Below are 19098 nucleotides of genomic sequence, written 5' to 3' on the forward strand. Positions count from 1 at the left end.
ATTTTCACTGTTGTAAAAATCTGGTAATATGAGTGCTACACAATGTGGGAGAGACCATTTATTGTCTAATGATATCCACTTTCCAATTTTTTTATTGCAATAGAACCCCAACTTTATTTTTAGGCTAATTATGTGCCCACAAAAAAGACTTTTTCTAGTCCCCCCTGTTTCTAGGCATGACCACATTGTTGAAGATGTCTATTAGACATCTAAGTGGAGATATTGGCCAGACATCTGGAAATTCAAGAATAGAGTTCAGGAGGGAGGTCATTCAGTCATGACCCTGTTGTTTCCTACCCACTGCCTTTATCTACCACATATGAGCACCTGGCTCATGTGTTCTCCTCCAACTCATCATCCTGGTGACCTCAACATTCATACAAACAGCTAATCCAAGATCCTGGTCATTCAGTTGTAGGACCTTCTCATTTCTAGTGACCTTCTCCTCCATCCTACTGCAGTCATCCCTTCTTAATACCATATACTAGGTCTTGACATTAAAAATAAACCTATCCAAAACATCATTTTACATTCTGGCCACAACCCTTCCAACCTCCATATTTCATGACTCACTGAGACTATTCTAGCTAATCAGACCTCCAATCTATTTAACCATCTAGTTTCTCCCCTTCCACCAGCTTTCTCCATCTTTCATGCCTTTCTATATTCAGCAAAACGTTATGGTCTATCATTTCAAGAACACTCTTTCCAATACCATAAACGCTGATGACTATTTGTATTTTGATTGTACTTGTCAATCAAAATTTCAGCTATCTGCTTTGTCAGTGTCTATATTGAAAAACTCACTCATCTTCCCAAAACAAAAACAATAACCCACCTACATCTGAACCAATCTTCTTCCTGTTTGCACAGGAGTGATTGGTGTCTATCCTATTGAAACCAACCCTTATCTCCTCTCCTTCATATAAAACTTACACTACCAATGATTCATTTTCTCTTCTGGATATCTAGGCATTAGCTCTCAACTAGATTCTCCCAATCTTTATCTAAAAATTCTTAAGTCAGGGCACCTGAGTGGCTCAGTCGGTTAAGCATCTGCCTTTGGCTCGGGTCATGATCCCAGGGTCCTGGGATCGAGTCCAGCATCAGGATCCCTGCATTGGGATCCCAGGGAGTCTGCTTCTCCCTCTGCCACTCCCCTGCTCATGCTCTCTCTTTCTCACAAAAATAAATAAATAAAATCTTTAAAAATAAATAAAAATTAAACATTCTTAAGTCTTTCTTATCTAAAAAGCAAAACCAAAACAAATCCCTTAGTCTCATTGCATCTCCATCTCCATCACATTTTCTTCCTTCTTCCTTCTCACAGCCAAACTTATTGAAAGATTTGCCAATACTTTATTAAAACACATTGCTAAATACAATGAGCATGTTCAGATCTCTTGTTGCTGGATCTTTCACTAGCATTTGACATGGCCCATCACCCCCTTCTAGAAATATTTTCCTTCTTGGGCATCTGGGCACTACTCTCTTCTAGTTTCCATCATGTTTCTCTAATCACTCCTTTTCTTTTTAAGGTCTCAAAATGAGATAGAAGAAAGTGTTTTATGAATTTGAGCACTGTATTTAGTGTAGATAATTAATATTTTCTTGTTAATCATATAAAGAGGAATGTATGTGGAACAAAGTTAGAAGGCAGACTTGAAAAGGAAAGTGATGGTTTAATTGAAATAGTATGACATAGGTGTTATCTTTTGTCTTAAATTTTCCTTAGAGTCTAACAGTGTTCTGTACTATATATTTTCATTTAGGTATAATTAACATGCATCAATAGTGTTGTAACAATAAATATAAATCCAGTGTATTTTTTAGGGAAAAAAAATCAATTATAATACCTGTTCTGAGAATGTAAGTGTTGGAGATAGTATGGTAAAGCTGGTGTAGCCACAGGAAGAAATGAGAATGAGGCTCTTCTTCTTGAAGGAAAAAGTTTATTGTACTCACAGGTCTTACAGGGGGATAACCATGCGCCATGCAGAGCCACAGAAGAAGCGCCAAGTATTGATGTCACCTGGTGGCAGAAGAGAGTGGGGAGGGGAACGCCCGGATTTAGGACTAGCTAGTTTGAATAATGTCAATGGGCTCTGGGCTATAGGGGTGCTCTCTAGTTGCCTGGTACCTGGCTCTGGGACGATTTCAGGCAGGGGAAACACAGGCTTGGTGGATTCCAGTTAGAGGACCTTGGAGCTATAAACTAGGGATTGGTTGGCTTGCATATGAAAAATGTGCTTCCAGTTGAGCCCTCTGCTGTCTGTCTCTAAGAACCGAGCAGCCCTGGGGGGGAGCAGGCTCTCCCCTACTGAAAGCTTTTTAAGATACCAAAACATTATAAAATATAGAATATTTTTTTTAAATGATTAATGCAACATCTTCCAGGGAACTGCATTACTCTTTCAGATATTGACCCAATATTTTCATATCAAATATGAGAAGGAAGGATAATGCTTAGACACAAGGCAGGCAGATATTGCATGATGCAAGCATTGTTACCTCACAGCTGCAGCTGCTGCATGCCTAGATCAAAGACCATGGATAGTATTACTTAGGTTAAATGTCCTCTCTATTTAAAAGAATAGCATTACCCAAAGTAAACGAAGTATACCAGTGAGGCAAAAGCTTTTGCAGGGTGTGGGCATAAACTGCTTCCAGAGGGACCAGCCGGCTTGACAAGTTTTTGTTTATAAACCTCAGGAGAATGCAAAAGGAAGTAATTGCTAGTGGGATGGGAGAAGGAACATCCCTTGGGTTTCACCAGCATTTAGGAGAAAAGGGGGAGAATCGTGCTGAGTTAACATTGTGAAAAAGGGCTGTCATAGTAAGGAGCTCAGGTTTTGGTTTCAAATGGACTTGGATTCAAATCCTGCATTGGCCACTCATTGGCTTCTTTGGAAAGTCAGTTAATGATAATAAATAACATTTATGAAGCACTAACGATGTGTGGGGCACTGTTGCAAGTGTTTTATATGTATTAGTTAATTTAACCCCCACAACAATTTTATGCAGTAGGTACTATAATTTCCTCCATTTTATGGATGCATAAACTGAGGCACAGAGTGGTTAAGTCAGTTGCACAAGATCAACACATATTTATTAAGCGAAGGAGCTGTTTCCAGTAGAGCAAGTCACATACCTCATGTCCTTCTTGTCAATACTTTTTCCTGCTTGAGTTAAGCAGTACTGGTTTCTGAGCTCTAAGTGATACAATACACAACAAGATTTTTTATGCATGTTGTCACATGTGCATAAAGAATTTCTGTGTCAAATAAGTGGTAGATATCATTCATATTAAATAAATATAAGGGAGATTGTGAGGTGAAGAAAAGATGAGTAAGTAAGAAAGTATGAAACCTCACTGGAAATTGGTATATGAATTTTTTTTTAAGATTTTATTTTTAAGTAATCTCTACATCCAACGTGGGGCTTGAACTCACAATTCGGAGATCAAGAGTCACAAACTCTACTGACTGAGCCAGCCAGGCACCCTTGGAATATGAATTTTTTTAAAAGATTTTACTTATTTATTTGACAGAGAGAGAGAGACAGCAAGAGGGAACACAAGCAGGGGGAGTGGGAGAGGGAGAAGCAGACTCCCAGCCGAGCAGAGAGCCCTATGCGGGACTTGATCCCAGGACCCTGAGATCATGACCTGAGCTGAAAGCAGACGCTTAACAACTGAGCCACCCAGGCACCCCAGAACATGAATTTTTTAAAACAATCTCAAACAAAAGTTATAAATATGGTTCTGACAAGTTTTTTTTTCCTCCTGAACCATTTGAGAATAAATGCTGACTTGTTACTTCATCACCTTCAAATACTTTAGTGTGTATTTCCTACAATAAGGGATTTCTTCATAATACAACCATCCAAATAAGAATATTAATATGATAGACTACTACTGTCCAAACCTCAGACAACCTGTCAAGTTTCGCCAATTTGTCCAATAATGTCCTTGGCAGTGAAAAGATCTTTGCATTTAGGGGTGCCTGGCTGGCTTAGTCAGTGGGCCGTGGGACTCTTGATCTCAGGGTCATGAGTTTGAGTCCCACATTGGACGTGGCGCCTACTTGAAAAAAAAAATCTTTGCATTTAGATTGCTCTCTCTTTAGTCTCTCTCTGGAACAGTTCTTCAGTCTTGCCTCAACTTTCTTGTACTTGACACTTCTGAAGGTTGCAGGCCAATTATTTTGTGGCATGTTCTTCCATTTGGGTTTAACTAAGGTTTCTTCACAATTAGATTCAGGTTATGCACCTTTGGCAGGAAAATCAAACACCAACGATGCTGTGTTCTCCTCCCATCCAATCAGGTGGCACATGATTGTGATTTGTGCCATTGCTAATCATGTTCACTTTGGTCATTTGATTAAGGTGGCATCTGCCAGTCTCTCCATCTGTATAGTTACTCTTTTCTCCTTTTACTTATTAGGTATTTTTGTAAAAAGTTACTCTGAAAGTAGGTAATATCTCCTTCCCCATCAGACTTTCAATTTCTTTATTTTTCCCTTTTACTTAATGGGTTATAAGTTGTTACTCTATCTATATTTGAGATGCAATTCACACACCATAAAATTCACTCCTTTAAAGAAATTCACCCTTTTAAAGTGTACAATTCAGCAGTTTTTAGTATACCCCTAAGGTTGTACAACCATCACCCCTATCTAATTCCAGAACCATTTTACCATCCCCAAAACAAACCCATCAGCATTCCACTCTTTCCTCTCACCAGCCACTGGCAACCACTAATCTACCTTCTGTCTCTATGTATTTGCCTATTCTGGACCTCCTATACAAATAGAATCATAAAATATGTGGCCACCTTCTTTCACTGAGCATAATGTTTTCCAGGTCCCTCCATACTATAGCATGTGTCAGTACTTAATTTGTTTTTATTGGCGACTAATATTCCAGTATATGTAACATATATATGTATATTTATAAATATATTATATATATATATTTTGTTTATTCATTTATCAGGTGATAGACATTTGGGTTGTTTCTATTTGGGGCTACCATGAATAATGCTGCTAGGAACATTCATGTATAAGTTTTTGTGTGGATATGTGTTTTTAATTCTCTTGGGCATATACCTAGAAGTGGAATTGTTGGGTCCTCTGATAACTCTTTTTTTATATAAAGATTTTATTTACTTATTTGAGAGAGAGAGAGTGAGAGTGAGCAAGCATGAGCAGGGGGGAGGGTCAGAGGGAAAGGGACAAGCAGACCCCCTGCCGAGCAGGGAGCCCAATGTATGTCTCGAGGTGGGGCTGGATCCCAGGACCCTGGGATCATGACCTGAGCCGAAGGCAGACGCTTAACCAACTGAACCACCCAGGCGTCCCTGATAACTGTTTTATAACTTTTCTGAGGAACTGCCAAACTGTTTCCAGAGTGGCTGCACCATTTTACATTCCCACCAGCATATGAAGGTTTCAATTTCTCCACACTCTTGCCAACAGTTGTTATTGTCTGTATCTTTTTTTTTTTTTAATTACAGTTGACCCTTGAACAACTGAAGGGTTAGAGGCATTGACCCCCCCATGCAGTCAATAATCTGCATATAGCTTTTGACTCCCCCAAAACTTAACTACTTATAGCCTAATGTTGACTGGAAGCTTTACTGATAACATAGTCAATTAACACATATTCTGTAGGTTATATGTATTATATACTGCATTCTTACAATAAAGTGAGCTAGAGAAAAGAAAATGTTATTAAGAAAATCATAAGAAAGAGAAAATAGGGGTGCCTGGCTGGCTCAGTTGGTAAAGCATGTGACTCTTGATCTTGGGGTCATGAGTTCAAGCTCCATGTCGGCTGTAGAGCTTACATAAGAGAGAGGAAAGAAAAGAAAGAAAGAAAGAAAAGAAAGAAAGAAAGAAAAGAAAGAAAGAAAGAAAGAAAAGGAAGGAAGGAAGGAGAAGGAAGGAAGGAAGGAGGGAAGAAAGGAAGAAAGAAAGAAAAAGAGGGAGGGAGGAAGAAAGGAAGGAAGGAAGGAAGAAAGGAAGGAAGGAAGGAAGGAAGAAAGAAAGAGGGAAGGAGGGAGGGAGGGAGGGAAGGAAGGAAGGAAGGAAGGAAGGAAGGAAGGAAGGAAAGAAAGAAAGAAAGAAAGAAAGAAAGAAAGAAAGAAAGAAAGAAAGAAAGAAAGAAAGAAAGAAAGAAAGAAAGAAAAGAAAAGAAAAAAGAAAGAAAGAAAAGAAAAGAAAAGAAAAGAAAAGAAAAAAATACATTTACCATATTCTACTGTATTTGTGGGGAAAAAATCCACGTGGGGCACCTGGGTGGCTCAATCAATTAAACGACTGCCTTGGGCTCAGGTCATGATCCCAGAGTCCTGGGATCAAGCCTACCATCAGGCTCCCTGCTCAGAGGGGAGCCTGCTTCTCCCTCTCCCTCTGCAACCCCTGCCCCCGCTCATGCTCTCCCTCTGTCTCACATTCTATCTCAAATAAATAAATAATCTTTAAAATTAAAAAGAAAAGAAAAGAAAAAAATCTACGTATAAGTGGAGTCACACAGTTCAAACCTGTGTTGTTCAAGGGTCAACCATAGAGCCATCTTGGTGGGTGTGAAGTGTTCCTCATGGTTTTAATTTACATTTCCTTAATGATTAGTGATGTTGAGTATCTCTTTTCCCTGATCATCTCTAACAGGCTCTTTCTGATCTTTCCAGTCTCAGAGTAAACATCATCCCCTCATAGAGGCCTTTCCTAAGTCTTTCTATACAACATTCACTGCAGCGGCTATTAGCATCCTTCTGTAAATGTTTCTAGTTCTTTCCCCTTTCTGCATGTTAGGTAAGACTGTGCTTTCCTGCCCCCTTGATATTGGGTGTGAATGTATGACTTAACTTGACCAATAAAAGATGAGAAGTGACATGTGTCATTTCTGGGCAAACGATCTAGAAGCTGTTCACTTGTTGGCCATATCCCCTTCCCACTGCTTCAGTGAGTAATTACAGTAAGCCGACTTCCAATCTGATGATCCTAATGTTGTTTTGATGAGTTTGGCAGTTCCTCAAAAATATAAACATAGAGTTAACATATGACCCAACAATTCCACTCGTAGTACCCAAGAAAATTAAAATATGTCCATCTGAAAATTTGTTCATGTATGTTCATAGTAACATTATTCATAACAGCCAAAAAAAAAAAAAGGAAATAACCCAAATGCCCATCAACTGATGAACAAAATGTGGCACATCCACACAATGGAATATTACTTAGCCATTTATAAAAGAATGAAATGCTGTACATGCTACAACATGCTAAGAGAAAGGAACTAGTCATATATTATAAAATTCCATTTATGCGAATTTTCCAGAGTAGGCAAATCCATAGAGACAAAAAGTAGATTAGCGGTTGCCTAGGACCGGAGTGTGTGTGAAGATTGGGGATGATAGCTAAAGAGTATGGCGTTTCTCTTGGGCTTTTATCTGATGAAAATGTTCTAAAATTGATTTTGGTGATGTTGCTTTATATGGGTGAAAAATGTGGTATATGAATTATATCTCAATAAAGCTGTTTAAAAAATTGGGGTATTGATCTACTCATAAGGCTATTGTGAGAATTAAATATGTTAATGTGTGTAAATCATAGAATGATCTTTAAAACATAAGTGCTTAATAACGTTTATATTGTTATTTCCTTGAGACATCTGATGCCTTTCAATAAATCTTTCTTTTTAAAAAAATTTAAGATTTTATTTATTTGAGAGAGAAAGAGCATGAATGGAGGGGAAGGGCAGAGGGAGATAGAGAAGCAGACAGAGAGCCCAATGCTGAGCAGGAGCCCGATGTGGGGCTCAATCCCAGGATCCTGGGATCATGACCTGAGCCGAAGGCAGACGCTTAACTGACTGAGCCACTCAGACACCCCCTTTATTTTATTTTATTTTATTTTATTTTATTTTATTTTTGAGAGAGAGAGTGAGAGAGCAAGCAGGAGGAGGAGCAGGGGGAGAGAGAGAGAGAGAATCCCAAGGAGGCTCCAGGCTCAGCACAGAGCTGGACATGGGGCTCGATTCCACAACCCTGAGATCATGACTAGAGCTGAAATCAAGAGTCGGACACCCAACCCACTGAGCCACCCAGGCTTGCAATAAGTCTTTCTATAATCTAACTTCAATAGGTATTTGTTTCTTGCAATAAAATGATTTTTTTAAAGATTTTATTTATTTATTTGAGAGAGAGAGAATGAGAGATAGAGAGCACGAGAGGGAAGAGGGTCAGAGGGAGAAGCAGACTCCCCACTGAGCAGGGAGCCCGATGCGGGGCCCGATCCTGGGACTCCAGGATCATGACCTGAGCCGAAGGCAGTCGCTCAACCGACTGAGCCACCCCGGTGCCCTCAATAAAATGATTTCTAAGACCACAAAGCAGAACTACACTATGACTATAACTTGCTTTAAAAAAGATGAAGAAATCAAGGGGTAGAAACAAAAATGAGACAGGTATAGGGTCAATACAATGGCTCTGTATACGTGCATACATCTCAATTTGAATTCACAGAAGGAAGGGACAATGGAACAATTAGGATTAGTTGCAGTTAACATGTGACAACAACCCAAACCAAACAACAGGGCTTAAACAACACAGAAGATAATTTGGCTTCATTCATAAATGTAGCGTAGATCAGTAGTTCAAGACCTACATGACCTTTATGTTTCAAGCTTACTGATGCACCAGCATCATCCTCCAGGTCCAAGACAGCCGCTAGAGGGGCAGCCACTTTGCCCAAGTTCCTTCCCACTTTGGAACCTTTGCTCTTGTTCTTTCTTCCTAGAAATCTCACTTAGTGGCTCTTCAGTTCTCAGCTTTGGAACACGGTCGCCTCTCCAGAGCTGACTTCCCTGACCACATGCCCCAGTCCCTCTTATCAACCTGCAGTCTTTCCTTCATCTGACTTATTACCTGTCTGTACTAGTTCACCAACTCCGTAAGGGTGTGACCTTGGGCAAATTCCTTTATCTCCCTGTGCCTCATATTCTTCACCTGTAAAATGGGGATATAGCAGCACCCACAGGAAGGTTAACACTTCAAATTCATGAGAATGGGTACCTCTGGGGAGGGAGAAGGGAAGGAGATGGCAATATCCCCCGTGTCTGTTTTTGTTCCAGAACATAAGAAAATATTATGTTAGTAAACTGATCTTGAGTTGGTGCCACTATTTAGTAGTAGAATATCGCTCAACATCAATTATTAACATCCACCTTGACTCTCTGAGAATAAAAATCAGTTGGAAACTCTGCTTTGAATTGGGTGGAGTCTCAGTTCTCAGCTAAAGTTCTGGGGTTGATGTCAGACCCCCAAGGAGGAAAAGAAGTCTTCTCTCCCTGATCTTCGAAGACTCTGATTTGGAGAGGAGATAAGAAACTAGGTGGGGATGGTGAGGGGGAGAATGGGAATGAAAGTCAAGATGGATTTTATACAAGTGCAGCAAATCTCCAAAGCTCTCAACATCTTTGACCGCCAAGGATCTCATAGGACTTGCTCATTCTTCAGCAAGTTTGTCAAGGTTTCCACGTCTAATCAGATCTTATCAACTGCAAATCACTTAGGGGAATTAAGATGTGAAGACAGCCTGGATTTGACACCATCTAATAAATATTTAGTGAAGTTGCAGCCCATACGGCAGCATTCACAGTGCAGGGAGATGCCCGGCACCCATGGAATGTGGTCAGGTGATACGAGGACTAAGGCAAGAATATATAAGTCAGTGCCAAAGATGCCTTGTGCCATGACAAGTCCAAACAGATCCTTGTGGCATTCTGGGGAGGACAAGATCTTATCTGTAGGTGGAGAGAACCATGATCGGGTTGCTAAAGGGAGCTGCATTTCCAGGGAAGTTTTATTTCCTTGGGAACATTGCATAAGCCCTCCTGAGAGCAGAGGTATTTCTTTAAAAATTGCCTTAGTTCTGGTACATCATTTTACCACTTATTTTATTCATATTGTGTTTTCCCCTTCAGATTGGAAAGAGTGGCAATGCCTATTTCCCTTCTGATTATAAACATATGGTTAGTTTTTTTTAAATCAAGTAGTAGGGAAAACTATAAAGTAACTAAAAATCATCTGTATTTTCACCTTCCAGATATAATTGTGGCTAGCATTTTAGTGTATGTGCCTCTTGACTGTGACAGAAATTTCCTGTTGCCCTCAATAGCCATTATCCACTTTTTCCTTAGCAGTAAAACTCTACATTTTTAGTTGGGCATATGGCTGTTCAGAATAAAATCTACATTTGCCAGCCTCTTTGCAGGTAGGAGTGTCCACAGACTAAGTCCTGGCCAATGAGATGGAAGCAAAAGTCATCTATATGACCTCTTGGAAGTGTGATTAAGGGGAGAATATGAGTTCTTCTTACCCTCCCTCTTCCTTCATGCTTGCTGGAATGAGCCCTGATGGCTGGAGCTTCAGCAGCCATTTTGACCAGTGTAGTAGAAGCTATGTAATGGTGATGTGGAGCAAAAGGATGAAAGGAGTCTGGTCACTCTACCTGCCCTTTTATCAAAAGAGAAATCAGCTTTGAATTCCTTTGATTGTCTACATTCACCAGGTTTGGCAGTAAATCTAATGTCAACTTTTTTGGGGGGGTTCTTTCCCAACTCTTGGAATCATGCAAACAAAACAAAATAACAACAACCCAGCTTCCCATAATACAAGAAAATTGGGAAAGGCCCTTTAGCTTTCTGCTCAATGATTACTGCTGATTTGCTCAGAGACCGAGTCCAAAACCATGCCACATCTGAGTTAGATGGCTCTACTCTTAGCAACTACTTCCTTTGCTCCGAGTCTGTCCATGCATTGACCCCTATCAAGAGACCTGCTGCTCCCCAGGGTGTGACAGAAGTGAGAGGTGTAGGTCTTGACTATTCAGAAACTCAACATCTTCTGTCCTTCCAGCCTGCTGCAACGAATATCTGTTACCCTTTATGGCTGCTCAACATTCTTGGACTCCTTCCCCTACCAGTGTTTGGGAATATCCCATTTCATCAATTCATGCCTCTCTAACATTGAGACTAGATAATCACTTTCGCAGAGGCTCTGCAGCTGGAGTACAGGCTTGTGACCTAGCCTCTGTCAATCAGAAGCATCAGTGCTGGTCTTCCACAAGAAGCTGGGAGCCAGAGCTGGAATCCACCCTCACCAGCGCGGCAGCAGAAACTCTCAGCTTCAGAGGCAACAGTGGCCCCTGGTCTTGTGGTCAGGGGATAAATCACAGTATTTGGAAGCAGCAGTGGTACCAATTCAACCAAAGGAGACTGTGGAGTGATTTGGCCACGGTTTCTGGACTTAGCCTTCAGGTCTGGAGATTATCTATCTCATCCATTTAGAGATATCTATAGATATATACACACATAGAGACAGAGAGAGGGTGGGAGAGGGACAGGGAGAGCGAGAGAGAGATTTAGGATAAGGAATTGGCTCACACGATTATGGAGCTAGCAAATCCAAAATCTGAAGAGCCAACGTCCCAGTTTGAGTCTGAAGGCTGGGAGTTGCAGCAAAATCAGGAAGAGTGGACGTTTCAGTTCAATGAAGCCTGTCAGACTGGAAGAATACTTTCTTACTCAGTGAAGAGTCAGTCTTCTGTTCTATTCAGGCCTTCACCTGCTTCGATGAGGCTTCCTTGCATTATAGAGGTCAATTTGCTTTACTCAGTCTATTGATTTAAAAGTTGATCTCTGGGGCACCTGCGTGGTTCAGTCAGCTAAGTGGCTGCCTTCAGCTCAGGTCATGATCCCGGGGTCCTGGGATCGAGCCCCTCATTGGGTTCCTTGCTTGGCGGGGAGTCTGCTTCTCTCTCTCTCCCTCTCCCCCTGCTCATGCTTGCACACGTGCACTCTCTCTCTCTGAAATAAATAAAATCTTAAAAAAAAAAATGTTAATCTCTCTCTCTCTCTTTTTAAAAGATTTTATTTACTTATTTGAGATAAAGAGAGCATGAGCTCTCTCTCCAGTCTCAGGTAGGCCTTCAGATGACTGTAGCCCCTGCTGACGCTGTGACCACAACTTCACGGGAGACCCTGAGCCACAACCCTGTAGCGACAGCACTTCTGAAATCCTCACCCGTACAAACTGCAAGGTTCCAGATGTTTGTTTTAAGCCACTGACTTTTGGGGGTTATTTGTTACTTAGAAATAAGTAGCTAATTCACCTGGTTTATAGTTCTTTTTTTTAATTGAGATATAATTGACATATAACATTATATTAGTTTCATGTGTGCAACATAAGGATTTTATATTTGTATACACTGTGAAATGATCAATAACTTAAGTCTAGTTAACATCCATCACTACACAGTTATACTTTTTTTTCTTTGAGAACATTTAAGGTTTATTTTCTTAGGAACTTTCAAATATACAAATACGACATTATTTACTATAGTAGCCATGCTTACATTACATCTCCATGATTTATTTATTTTATAACTTCGCCCATTTCATCCACCCCCTACCCCGCCCCACACACACACCTCTAGCAACCACCCGTTTGTTCACTGTATCTATGAGTTTGGTTTTTTGGAGGGGAGGGTTTGGTTTGGGTTTGTTTTTTTTTTGCAGATTTCACAAATAAGTGAGATCATACAATATTTGTCTTTCTCTGACATTTCACTTAGCATAATGCCCTCAAGGTCTATGCATGTTGTTGCAAATGGTGAGATTTCCTTCTTTTTTATGGCTGAATAATATTCCACTGTGTATATATACACCACATTTTCTTTATCCATTTATACATCAGTAGACACTTAGGTTGTTTCCATGTCTTGGCTATTGTTAAGAATGCTGCTATGAATATGAACAGACATCTCTTCAAGTTAGTACTTTTGCTTCCTTTGGATAAATATCCAGAAGTGGGATTGCTGGATTATATGGTAGTTCTACTTTTAATTCTTTGAGAAACATCCATACTGTCTTGCACAGTGGCTGCACCAATTTACATTCCCACCAACAGTGCACAAGGGTTTCCTTTTCTCCACATCCTTCCCAACACTCATTATTTCTTGTCTGGGTGGCTCAGTCAGTTAAGCATCTGCCTTTGGCTCAGGTCATGATCCTAGGGTCCTCGCATCAGGCTCCCTGCTCAGCGGGGAGTCTACTTCTCCCTCTCCCTCTGCCTGCCACTCCCCTTGCTTGTGCTCTCTCTCTCTCTGTCAAATAAATAAATACTATCTTTAAAAAAAATGGTATCTTCCTCACATGGCAGAGGCCTCAGTTTCTTACTGGCTGTTGCCAGGAGGCCTCATTCCTCATTACATGGGCCTTTGCATAGCCTGCGAGAGCGTCCTCAACACACTTAGTGGCACAACACACTTCTCCCAGAGCATGTGATTCAAGGAAGTACTAAGTGTAGCCACTAAGTTTTTTTTTTTTTAAGATTTTATTTATTTATTCATGAGAGAGAGAGAGAGAGAGAGAGGCAGAGGGAGAAGCAGGCTCCCAAGGAGCAGGGAGCCCGATGCAGGACCCGATCCCAGGACTCTGGGATCATGACCTGAGCTGAAGGCAGATGCTTAACCATCTGAGCCACCCAGGCGCCCGCCACTGTTTTTTATGAACTCCAACACTGTCCCCACATTCTATTGTTTAGAAGCAAGTCACTAAGTACAGCCTACACTTGAGGGGGGGAATTCAGCTCTACCTCTTGAAGGGAGGAAATCAAAGATTTTGTGAACATACTTGAAAAGTAAACATACCAGGGGTTAACACCATAAAAGGCAAGAAGGGACACTGAGTAGTAATTGCAGGGAGCAGCCATGAGTTGGGAGGACATCTGGAAGAGGCTGGAAACACCAAAACTAAGGAGTTTAGAGAAGGGGGCCAATGCAGCAGAGAGGCACTAACCTGCTGGTGTCTCTGAACCCAGAGGAAATTCTCATGGGGCCGGGACTCCAACTGTGGTGGAGGAGGTAGCGCCACTCAGCTGTTGCCAGTGCTCTGAGCAGGTACAGTGAAGCTGGTGCTGTATTAAAAAAGAATGATAAAAACCTGCGAACTAGAACCAGCTGGAAACTGGAACAAACGGTCATTTCTAGGAAGAAGAATTGCTGTTGGAGTGACACTCGCAGGAATGTTCAGCAAACAAGGAGCAGGTCCCTTCTACCTTCTCTAGCACCCCCAGTCTCACCCATGTGCCCCTGACTGGAGGATCCTAATAGGGAGGCAGAGTCCACATACAGGTTTCCTGCTCTTCCAAAGTAGAGAATTTCTACTGTAAGTGGAAATGTCTTAACGTGAAGGAGCAATTACTGTTAAGTTTATATGGAAAATTTTTTGTGTTCCAGACCCCCCAAAAAATAACCCTTTAGGTTCTTCTGATACCTTATGACACATCATGGCAACGGATGCAGAGAATAAGCTGAGATAAAGTAGATACTCACAGACACATTTCAAAGCTCTGGCACCTGGATGCTGAGATGCTGAGTGAAGTCCTGGGGAAGGAGCTTGGTGGCACCACTCTCGCTGCCGGGGCCGCACTGGCTCTGTAACTGCTGGCTGCAAAACAAATGTTGAGAGCTATTTTTGCTTTTTGCCTTTTTTTTTTTCCCAAAAGCAAATATCCTCTTCTGATTTCTTTTTTTTTTAAGATTTTATTTATTTATTTGATAGAGAGAGATAACGAGAGCAGGAACACAAGCAGGGGGTGTGGGAGAGGGAGAAGCAGGCTTCCTGCCGAGCAGGGAGCCCGATGTGGGACTCGATCCCAGGACCCTGGGATCATGACCTGAGCCGAAGGCAGATGCTTAATGACTGAGCCACCCAGGCGCCCCTTCTGATTTCTTTCTGTTAGCGCAAACAGGTAACTGATGCAGGCCTTTCATAAAAGCGAAGTGGTGTAACGTAAACTTTCAAAAATTACGGGATACCTGTCTTCATTTATATAATAATGATTTATACTCATTTAATAATAACTGACATTATCCAGTGCTTACCGTGTGCCAAGCGCTGTTTTAAATATGTAATCTAAGACTCTAAGAGGTAGGTGTTACTCTACTGCCATTTTACAGGTGAGAAAACAGATACACAGGGAAGGTAATTCGCCAAAGTCGCACCTAGTAAGAGTTGAAGCCGGGGATTTGAACCTAGAGAGCAACTTCCACAAGCTGTGAGCTCAAACACTCTGCTAACCTACCCTGATACCAAATATCATCCTGCCAGGCTAGGTAGAATAAAACGGTGAGCAAAAACAGACCTAGTCTTGGTCCTCATGGAGCTGATGATTTAGTGGGAAAGACCACTTACCAACTCACAACAAATGAAAGTAAAATTAAAACTGTGTCTGGTGCTCCAAAGAATTACACAGATCATGATAGACTTCTATTTAAAAAAAAAAAGAAAAAGATGGAATTTGACCTATGTAGGGGTTGGGAGTGGGAATGGGGCCAGACCAAGGAGGGGCTTACAGGCCCAGAAGGAGGAGGTTTGTCTTTATCCTAAAAAACAATGGAAGTAAAAAAATAATAATTAAAACCAAAAATAAAAAAAACAATGGAAGTCACTCAAGACTTTTCACCGAGGCAGGGAGGATGAGAATGGTGAACCAGACTGGCCCCAGTGAAGCTGGTTATGAGGCTGCTTTCCAGGTGGGATATGGTGATGGGGGAGATGGGGAGAATTAGAGGGAGCTGTGAGATGGAGGTAATACTGAAAGGATATGAAGAATGGGAGTTGGATGGGGGTGGTAAAGGAGGGGGAGAAATCAAGTACGCATGGTTCCTTGAATGGAGTTGTCATCCACTGAATTGGGGAATGGGGGAAGGTCTGACTGGACCAACATTTAGGCAGTAGAGTAAGATAGATCTTGGACACTGATAGGATATCAGGTTCTAAAGGAGATGGAGGACTGTATTTTCAAAGACATAACTTGATATAGCTGCACTATCGAAAATATTTGCCACTAGCCACAGGTGGCTATTTAACTTAAATAAAATAAAAAATGGAAAAATCAGTCCCCACGTGGCTAGTGGTTACCCTGTTGGACAGGACAGATATAAGACATTTTAATTGCTGCAGAAAATTCCAATGGACAGCACTGCTCTAACAATTGGCATTATTTGATGTTTTATAGTAAACAAAGTCTGTTCGTGTCCATCTTTGCCTTTAATCCAGTGTGATGTTGTTGTCTTGGTTTTCGAAGAGTTCGAGGAAATGCTCTAAACACTGACATCTACCATGTGTTGTGCTGAGCTCGAATGACAGTTTGACTCAAAATATGGACTGTACCTGGTGCCCGTTTGTAAACTTTATTACCTGTTCAGGACAATAAAGTACAGAAATTGAGAATAAGATTTTAGAAAGTTTTCTAGCAAACTGGCATTGCTATAATATTTCATTGTATTTCACGTAAGTACCAGTCTGCAGCAGATTGGAAATTTTGTTTAAATTTATTTTAATTTATTTTTAAAAAATTTTTAAGTAATCTCTACAACCAAGGTGGGGCTCAAACTCACAATCCCGAGATCAAGAGTCACATGCTCTACCAACTGAGCCAGCCAGGTACCCCTGGACTGGAAATTTAAAATGTTGGTCCTTCATTATAGATGGTGAAATTGCAGCACTGCTCTATGGCCCAAGAGTTGGACATGCTTCCTGCCCTCCAGAGCTCAGGTAATGATGTCAGCCAGAGCTGATATAAGGTCTATTTGAACTGAGCAAACATGGGCATACAGACCTGATATACATCCGAAAACGATTCAAAAACATGTAAAGACATTCATTCACTTGTTTATTCACCTGGCATTCACTAAGTGCCTGCTATGTGCCAAGCACTATACTAAGCACTTGGGATACAGCAGTGAACAAGTCAGACAAAGCCCTCACCCTTCTGGAGCTCACATCTAGTAAGGCAGACTATACACAAGTTCACTAAATTAACTAATAAAATTATCTCAAAGAGTGCTAAGTGCTAGGAGGGAAATAAGAGGGATGGGATAGGGTGTGACTGCAAGATGGGTGCTGCTGGTTTATGGGGTGATCAGAGGATGGGCATGAGCCAGTCACACACTGACGGAAGGGAACAGCATTCTGGGTAGCGGGAAAAGTCCGCATAACGGTCCTTAGGTGGGAATGAGATTGGCTTGTGTGGGTAATAGGAAGGCCAATGTGGCTGGAGTAGAGGAAACAAGGGGAGAGTAGTAGTAGAAGTTGATGGGGTAGGCAAGAGATAGATCATGTTGCTCAGAAGGAGTCAGGATTTTATTCTAAGCGTACCGTAGGGGATCGAGGCAATAGGATTTAGGTTTGTGAAAGATCTCTCTATTGTGTGGAGAATGGACTGAAGAGAGGCAAGAGGAGAATCTGGGAGACCAATCTGTTGCTGCAGATATCCGGTTGAGAGAAGATGGTGACTTGAATGAGGTGGTGAGAGCAGAAGTGAAGAGAAGTGGACAGAAGATGAATCAGATCAATTCTCTCCTATTGCCTGGGACAAGGAATTTAACTTGGGATGATTGGATGAACTTCAGGGGGTCAATGAGGCCCCTATAACTGTATAAAAACACTTTGTGTCTACGTGCGTATGAGAGGTAGACCTTCCATTAGGATCCATAGGTAAAGAAATAACACTCAAAGTGATAGATATTCTTCATTCACAAGACTCAGTGTCTGAGGCTAGGGTATGAAACTCACCACCATCAGAACCACCATTAAAAGACACCTGAAGCTACAATACAAAACAAATAAATAAATAAATAAAATTTAAAAAAGGAGGAAAACAGCAAGTGTTGCCAAGGATGTGGAGAAACTGGAAGCCTTATACATTACTAGTGGGGATGTAAAATGGTGTAGCCACTGTGGAAAATAGTTTGGTGGTTCCTCACAAAGCTAAACATTAGAATTTTCATTTTACCCAGCCATTTCACTCTTAGGTATATACCCAAAAGAACTGAAAACAGAGACTCAAATATATCCTTGTAGGTCACTGTTCATTGCAGCAGAATTCACAATAGCCAAAAGGTGGGAGCAACCCAAGTGCCCCTCAGCTGACCAATGGATACACCAAATGTGGTATGTACATTCAACCAGCACATCATTCAGCCTCAGTGAGGTTCTGACACAGGCTACATACAGCATGGATAAACCTTGAAAATACTAAGGGAAGTAAGCCAGACACGAAAGGATAAATATTGTAAAGTTCAACTTATATGAAATATCTAAGATAGGCAAATTCACAGAGACAGAAAGCAGATGAGAGGTTATCAGGACTGGGGAGAGGGGAATGGGGACCTGTTGCTTAATGGTTATAGAGTTCATTTGTGCTCATGAAAAAAATTCTGGAAACATACAGTAGTGATGGTTGCCAACATCGTGAATGTAATTAATGCCACTGAACTGTACACTTGAAAATGGTACAAATCACAGGCACACAGGAGCAAATAGCTACCAAGGATGGGTAGTCTGGGAGAACTACACGTTTGAGGGGATGTTTAAGGGAAAGTTGCCTAGAGGAGGTGATCATAAGCTGCAGTTACGAGCCAAGATTTCCACACTCAGAAAGGAGAGGAAAAGCTTCTGGTAAGCTCTGGGACCCACTTTCCGGACTCTGGAGCCACTGCCTGGGTTGTAATCTTGGCTGGGTGGCCTTGGGAACCTTTCCGTGTCTCAGTCTCCCCATATGTAAAACGCCCACAGTAATGGTATCTTCTGCTAGGGTTGCTATGGTGAGTAAATTAGTTAATGCATGTAAAAGTAATCAGTTCTCTGGACGCAGTTAACTGCTTTATAAGTGTTAGGTAGTCTTAGTTTTGTTTAACTTTTCTTTTTTATTAAAAAGAAAAGATTGTGGAAAAAAATCTAAGAAGAAAATAAAAATCACTTAATTCTACTACCCAGTAGCAATCCCTGCTAACCGTTTATTGCCATTTCTTCCACAACTTTTGTCCGCAAATGCAGACACAGAGCTCCGCCAGCGAACCTCCTCCGCACGGCGCACGCCGCGGCCAGCGACCAAGACAAAGAAATTCATCGAAGCTCAGCCGGCCACCGACTCCGTCCCCCGAAACCACCTCCCAGTTTGCCGCGTGCGCACTCCGCGCTCGCGGAAGGGGGAGCGTCGCAGGGCCTTCCCCCAAACGGAAGTGA

The 19098-nt window shown here is 41.4% G+C and overlaps 1 long non-coding RNA gene across 1 annotated transcript; it reads right to left on the minus strand.

The window, feature by feature from the left end:
• Window positions 1–1962: 1962 nt before the first annotated feature.
• Window positions 1963–19097, minus strand: LOC113938271. Its single transcript, XR_003524873.2, has 4 exons — window positions 18867–19097; window positions 14400–14514; window positions 13864–13981; window positions 1963–2032 (listed from the first exon to the last, which is right to left on the minus strand). It is a non-coding gene; the product is annotated as an uncharacterized LOC113938271 (long non-coding RNA).
• Window position 19098: the final 1 nt, after the last annotated feature.

The sequence above is a fragment of the Zalophus californianus genome, chromosome 8 (assembly GCF_009762305.2).
Source record: "Zalophus californianus isolate mZalCal1 chromosome 8, mZalCal1.pri.v2, whole genome shotgun sequence".
NCBI lineage: Eukaryota > Metazoa > Chordata > Mammalia > Carnivora > Otariidae > Zalophus > Zalophus californianus.